The 7,006-nt window shown below is 40.5% G+C and overlaps 1 pseudogene; it reads right to left on the bottom strand.

Moving 5' to 3' along the window:
• Window positions 1-256: 256 nt before the first annotated feature.
• On the bottom strand, window positions 257-1,144 carry LOC141499921 (small ribosomal subunit protein uS2 pseudogene; annotated as a pseudogene).
• Between the last annotated feature and the right edge of the window lie 5,862 nt (window positions 1,145-7,006).

The raw sequence follows: 7,006 nt of genomic DNA, 5'->3' as shown, positions 1-7,006 counted from the left end.
CAAATGATTGAAAAGGAATTCAGTTCAGGAATACTTTCCTTTTCACTAAGTTTCCTAAGAGTTATCTGCCTTTGTGATTAGACTGCTTCATTTAATATAAATAAATATAAAGTGAGCAAGGAAAATATGCTATCTCTTTTATGGCTTATTTGTGAAGGGATCTTAGGGAAGATTTTATTTTTTATTTTTTGTTAAGAAACCAATGTTTATTTTCCATCCGTATTTTTCCAACACTATTAGAGCATCTGGGTAAAACTTAGGACCACTGTGTAGTAGTTCCTACACATTCAGTGGCCTGAGCAGTAGGAGCTGCAGACCAGTCCTCAGTAGCCGGCTGAGCACTCCAATCTTCAGTAGGGAACTGCTGAATGGGCACAGATGGCACCTGGACGCCCTCAGACCAATCAGCCACCTCTGGCTGAGCAGCAGTTAATTCTGGGGCAGGTGCAGTCCATTCACCCTGAAATTCCTCCTTTGTCACTGCCTTCTCAGCTGCGGCCTGCTCTTCCTTTTCAATCTCCTCTGGATCTCTGTAGAAGTAAAGATCAGGCATGACCTCCCATGGGTGCTCACGGGAGATGGTACCACGCATCCACAGGACTTCTTGGGCCAGCATCCACCACATCAGACCCACTGAGTGAGCTCCCTTGTTGTTACATAGAATGGCAATGTCCACATAGCGAAGTGGGGAGTCTGTGTTGCACAGTGCAATGGTTGGAAGGTTAACATATGATGCTTCAGTCAAAGGCTGATGATCTGCATGAGGATCAGTGACCACCAAGAGGCGAGGCTCCCTGAAAGCTGCCTGGATCTGGTTAGTGAAGGTGCCTGGGGTGAAGCGTCCAGCAATAGGTGTGGCGCCAGTGGCAGCAGCAAATTTCAGAACAGCTCTCTGGCCAGTGTTACTGGATGAGATAACACTAACATCAGCTGGATTTTCAATTGCAACAATGCCACGAGCTGCCAGCAGAAGCTTTTCCCAAGTTCTCTTCAAATTAATGACATAGATGCCGTCACTCTTCCTTTTGTAGATATACTGTTCCATCTGGAAGTCCAAATTGGTGCCACCCAAATGGGTGCCCACAGCGAGGAATTTGAGGACATCCTCCTCCTTCATCTGCAAGATATCCAGGGCTCCGGACATTGTGAAAGTTTCCCTTGAAAGTTACGATGGAAACCGTGAACAACGCCATATGTCCGGACCCCTCTTCTGGGCAGCGTGGAAAGCGGGAAGATTTTAGAGAGAAATAACACTTCATTGTGAAAGGCAAAACAAAATAAGGTTCTTTTCCTTACTGGTGACTCTGAAGAGGTAATAGTACAATTTGCCTCCCTTATACATCTAACCATTCCTTTGACAGTGCTTCCCAGTGACCTAGAGCTCAGTCTTATGAAGCACTTGGAGAAGGGTCCTGTAGTCCCAGACACAGGAACGTAAATAGATGATCCTACCTAACTAGTATTTTCTAGAATAACTAAGGCACTCCCTAACCTTTTGGGGGGAAAATATTAAAGATGGATGAAATTGCAAATATATAGCATGGCTATGCTTTATAAGATTTTCATAATACTGCTAATAATAATAACCTTAACAGCTAGCACTGTTACTTAAATAGTATTTTAAGGTTTTTAATGTTCTTTACATGTATACCTCAGTTGATAACAAATGGATAAACATTTGCAGATGAAAATATCTATTTTTATCATAAACACTAGCAATAAGTCACATCTATAGAGCTTTAATGCTTGCAGAGTGCTTTGTACACACTAGCTCTTTTGATTCTCATAATAAACCAATAAGGTCCAAATAACTAGCATATTAGATAGTTATAGCTCAAGATGATAAAGTTTCTATGGTATTTTAATATGTGAAACCAATCACTGGAAAACAGCATCTTGAGACTCTATTCAAATACTGTTAAGTGTAAGCAAAAATATTTTTATGAATATGTTGGGGAGCGTAAGTCACCTCAATCACTTGATTTCTATCACCCTACCACATCAATCCAGTTGATATAATTATATAGAAGAAGGGGTAGATTATAATAGAGATCATCAGATGTTAACATTTAAACAAAGTGCTAAGACATGTCTATGTCCTGTTACCCTTTTATAAAGTACTCTGTTTTCTATCATGAAATTGAAGGATTGCTAGGAAAAAAAGATTGTTTATGTTCCTGATGTTCGTTAAAAAGCAATTTTACCAGCTCCTGGGAGAGAAACAGAGCATAATTCTGCATAGCTAAATAATGAGTTCAGAAGACTCCATCTACAGCCCAAGCCTGAATCAATGAGATATGATGATCCCAAAAGCTGGAAGAAAAGGATTCAAGGATCTTTGACTCTCTCTGTCAAACAGAAAAACTGATTCAAAATGACATGAATCTAACCAGACTTAAAAAGAATCCAGGAGGGGAAAAAAACAAACGCAATTTTTTTTCTCTTTTGTTTTATTCCACAAAGAGATTATCCCTCACTACCCATCCTTCACCTCGTTGTTGACTTCAGCTCTGAAAGTATCTCCTAAGCTAGGTCAGTTTTGCCACAGATGAATGAGTTTTGAAGGCACATTTTAATTTCTGCATTCATTACAGCACAGCTAAATTGAATAGGCCACGTTCATGGAGAACTGCAGGAACTGAGACGGAACCAAGAAATCTGTTTCTTGAGAAACCTTTTGAGAGCTTTCAGATTTTGAGTCACTCTAAATAAGGTCTGTTAGGTTAAAGAATAAGATGTTCAGGGATTTAGGAAAGCAGTCTTCTGTCTTCTTCTTTCCCCCCTCCTTTCCCTCCTTCCCCCCTGTCAATAGGGAATTACTTTTATCCTAATACTTTCTTTTTCACATCTATCAAGAAGTTTGAAATGTAACTCAATTGGAAATAGTCTCAATGAACTGTGTAGCACAAATCTGAAACCTGAGGTACAATGAAATGTTCTTGCCAAGAGAGTAGATAGGTGTGTTCTACAAACATGCTACTCATCAGAGACTGAACATTGCAGTCTAATTCTATTTCCACAGAACAAAGAGTAATCCCTGGGGTCACCATATATTCAGTGTATTTGGGGGGGGGGGAATGACAAGAGCTGAAAGATTTGGAACTTCTGAACCACTTGACTAATATCAAATTGTAACTTGATGGAAAAACTAAAACTGTTTTGAGGAGTGGTGGGTGAGAAGCTGATATTGGATCATGGGGCAAAAACAATCTTGTCACGCATTGCCTTACCCTGTGGTGGTATGTACTGGTCTACACTAAGCAGGGGACTTTTGAAGAATGCTTCATGAAGGGGAACACTTTGGGATTTGAGGTCTTTGTGATTTGTAGAATCTGCTCTTGGAAGTGTACATTCAGCTGTGTTGACTTCTTTCCCAGAGATGACCAGGATTGGGAACACTTACTTCATTGATTCTGACTGTATAGTCCACAGCGTGTGATGATGCTTCCTTAACAAAGTAAAACACTGCCCTTTTTTCCCACTTGTTCTCCTTATAAAAGGGCAGAGTGTGTTCAGTGAAAGACAAAATTATCTACAGGCAGCTAGCTCCCTTTAAATCTATCTAAGGAAGATAATAACTCCATTTTTCTCTCACTTTCCCCTTATGGATCCAGTCGCATTTTCAGTCTTGTTTACGAGAGGAAGTTCACATCTTGAATTTAAATCAAGTGTTATTTCCACCTATGGAATTATGAAGTCATGTGTGGAGCTTTATGGCACAGTAACAGCCTAGAATGGTCAGGAGAGCCTATGTATATAAATGCACTCCATTTATTCTATTTATCAAGGAACAAAGATGAAGCAGTGTTTAGTAGACTACTAGCATCAAACTCAAATAGAAACAGGAGCTACTAGACCAAACCTAAAGATCCCAGTGAGGCTGCAAATTGATTTAGGAAATCACATATGTTTGTATATTATTTTTTATGAACATATAGAGACATTAAAATCAGAGTAGAACAACATTTTAATCTGGTTTGGACAACACCTATGAGCAGCCCTTAGGTTGCATGTTTAACACTTCTGTAGTAGACTAAACCCACTGTGTCTTGGGCATGTTACAGAACCATTCATTAGTTTTCTTTGGTTTTCTAAGCATGATACCAGAGACTGGATAAAAGAAAAGTTAATCGATGGCTACCATATTGCTGATAGGTGATAAATTAAAGGTCTATATATGAAATGGAGCATATTCTTCTACAGAGAGGGCATCATATTTCTATGGCTTTGTGAGTATGGGAACTCCTTTGATCTGACATAGACTACAGTCTGTCTATAATATAACAGGTATTAAGAGCCTCAGAAAAGTAAAGCCCATGTTCACTACACTGGTAAATATGAGAGCAGAGATTTGATCAAGGTCTTTCTGACTTTTGGTCAGTACTCTATCCACTACCCCCAATCTGCCTCACTCAGAATCAAACTATTTTCTATAAAACAAAGCAAAACAAAACACTTCATCCAAAATTCCAAATATAAATTGGCAAGAAAGGGAACCAGTTTTCACCTTCCCAACCCTCTCTATCTTTTACAGCAGGGTCACATGAAAAAAGAGATGCAGTCATCCATGGACTAGTGAGGCTGATTGTTTTAGTTTGAAAAATAGAAAACAGAATGGCAGAGCTTGAGATCTGCTGCTATTCAATTTGAATAATATTGAATAAATAATTAAATTCAGATGTGACTGTTCAAGAATCTTTAGTGACTCCCCATTGACATTATGATAAAAATAAAAACTGTCATCAATGGACTTTCACAAGCTGGCCTCAATTTATTTTTCTAGGCTGAATACAAATTTTTTTTCCATTCATATATTCTAACTTGTCTGCTGTTGTTGTTGCTAAAAAATACCAGAATGGTTTTTAAATAAAGTAGTTTTAAATGGAATGCTTTTTCCCTTTCCAGTTTATTTTTTATTTTTTTTTTTAGGTTTTTTGGAAGGCAAATGAGGTTAAGTGGCTTGCCCAAGGCCACACAACTAGGTAATTATTAAGTGTCTGAGACAGGATTTGAACCCAGGTAGTACTCCTGACTCCAAGGCCGGTGCTTTATCCACTATACCACCTAGCCGCCCCACCCCTTTCCAGTTTATTTTATAGATGAGGAAACAGAGACAAGGTTATGTGACTTGCCCAGGGTGACATGCTAGTAAATGTCTGAGGCAGCATTTGAACTCAAGTCTTTCTTACTCCAGGAGCACTGTCCCACCTAACTGCCCTAAATTCATCTACTAAACACTATTACTTTCACATAAACTTTCATCTCTTGAGTCCATGCTTTTGCACAGGCTGTGTCCCATATCTGGAATGCTCTTATTTTTCACTCAAGTTCCACATACTCAAAGAGTGCTTTTCTTGATTGAGTTGCTACTGTACCAACTCAAATCACTGTGTATTTATTTTATCTGTATCTCTCCAACTGAGTGTATTCTCCTTAAGACCAAGGGCTTTCTCATTTGTGAATTCTGTGCAATCATAGAATTATGGATTTGTAACTGGAGGAACATAAACCAGTCAATAAGCATTTATTAAATGCCTGCTTGTACCAGGCATGTATTAAAGAAAGGAAAAGGAGAGTCCTTGCCCTCAAGTCAATAGTCTAATGGAGGAGACAACATTCAACAACTAAAAAGAAACAAGACAAAAACAAGATAAATTGGGAGGCGGAGCCAAGATGGCGACAAGAAGGGATCCAGTCTTAGGAGCTCTCTGATAAAATTCATCAGCTAAGGACTCTAACTAAACTTTTGAGAGACAGAACCCACAAAGGGACCCAGTGAGGCAGTTCTCCTACTCAAGGTAACCTGGAAAAGAGCAGAAAGGCTCTGTTCCCGGGGTCGGAGAGGCAGCCTGCCAGAGGGGCACCCGCCAGAACCAAAGAACCTCAGCCTCCTGGAGGCAGCCCCAGGGCACTGGGGGTCTCAGCTCACAGCAGCGGGGAGTCTCCTGAGCTGCACCCCGAGGAGCACCGGGCACAAAGTGGGGGAACAGCGGGGTACCTCTGCCAGAGCTAGCACGTGGAGCCCAGCCCTCAGGGCACACAGCAAGCAGCATCTTCTTTCCCCAGCCCTGATCCAGGAAACAGAAGCCTGTAAGCAGGAGCCTCCAGGGCATGAGCCCATTGAGCTGAGGGAGGGGAGTGAAGAGAGACTGCAGAGCTCTGTCCTCTGCCCCTGAAACAGGACTCTGGGGCTCTGACCACATTCGGATCCTGACCACAGTCTAGGCCCCCCCATAGAACAGCAGCCCCCCCACATCAGCCCCTTGGCAGAGGGGGGAGCTTACGGTCATTCATAGACCAGGAGGGAGTACAGAAACTCACACAGTGAGACCCTTGTGCGAGTGTCCCAAAAGCTGAAGAAACACCCCAAACCAGGCCCAGGCTGGGAAAATGAGCAAGCAGAGAAAGAAAAAGAAGACTATTGAGAAATATTTTGCAAATGAGCCCAAGAACGACCAAAATACTCAGTCTGAAGCTGAGGAAGCACAAGCTCCTACATCTAAAGACTCCAAGAAAAACAGAAATTGGGCTCAGGCTATGATAGAGCTCAAAAAAGACTTTGAAAATCAAATGAGGGAGTTGGAAGAAAAACTGGGAAAAGAAAGGAGAGAGATGCAGGAAAAACATGAAAATGAAGTCAGCAGCTTAGTCAAGGAAATCCAAAAAAAATGCTGAAGAAAACAGCATGCTAAAAACCAGCTTAGGTCAAATGGATAGAACAGTTCAAAAAGCTATTGAGGAGAAGAATGCTTTAAAAAGCAAAATTGGCCAGATGGAAAAAGAGATAAGAAAACTCTCTGAGGAGAACAAATCCTTCAGACAGAATAGAATGCAGGGAGATTGATGAATTTAACAGAAATCAGGAATCAATACTTCAAAACCAAAAAAATGAAAAATTAGAAGAAAATGTGAAATATCTCATTGAAAAAACAACTGATATGGAAAACAGACTTAGGAAAGATAATTTAAAAATTATTGGAATACCTGAAAGTCATGATCAGGAAAA

The sequence above is a fragment of the Macrotis lagotis genome, chromosome X, assembly GCF_037893015.1.
Source record: "Macrotis lagotis isolate mMagLag1 chromosome X, bilby.v1.9.chrom.fasta, whole genome shotgun sequence".
Lineage (NCBI taxonomy): Eukaryota > Metazoa > Chordata > Mammalia > Peramelemorphia > Peramelidae > Macrotis > Macrotis lagotis.
This window is presented reverse-complemented; position numbering and strand designations above follow the sequence as displayed.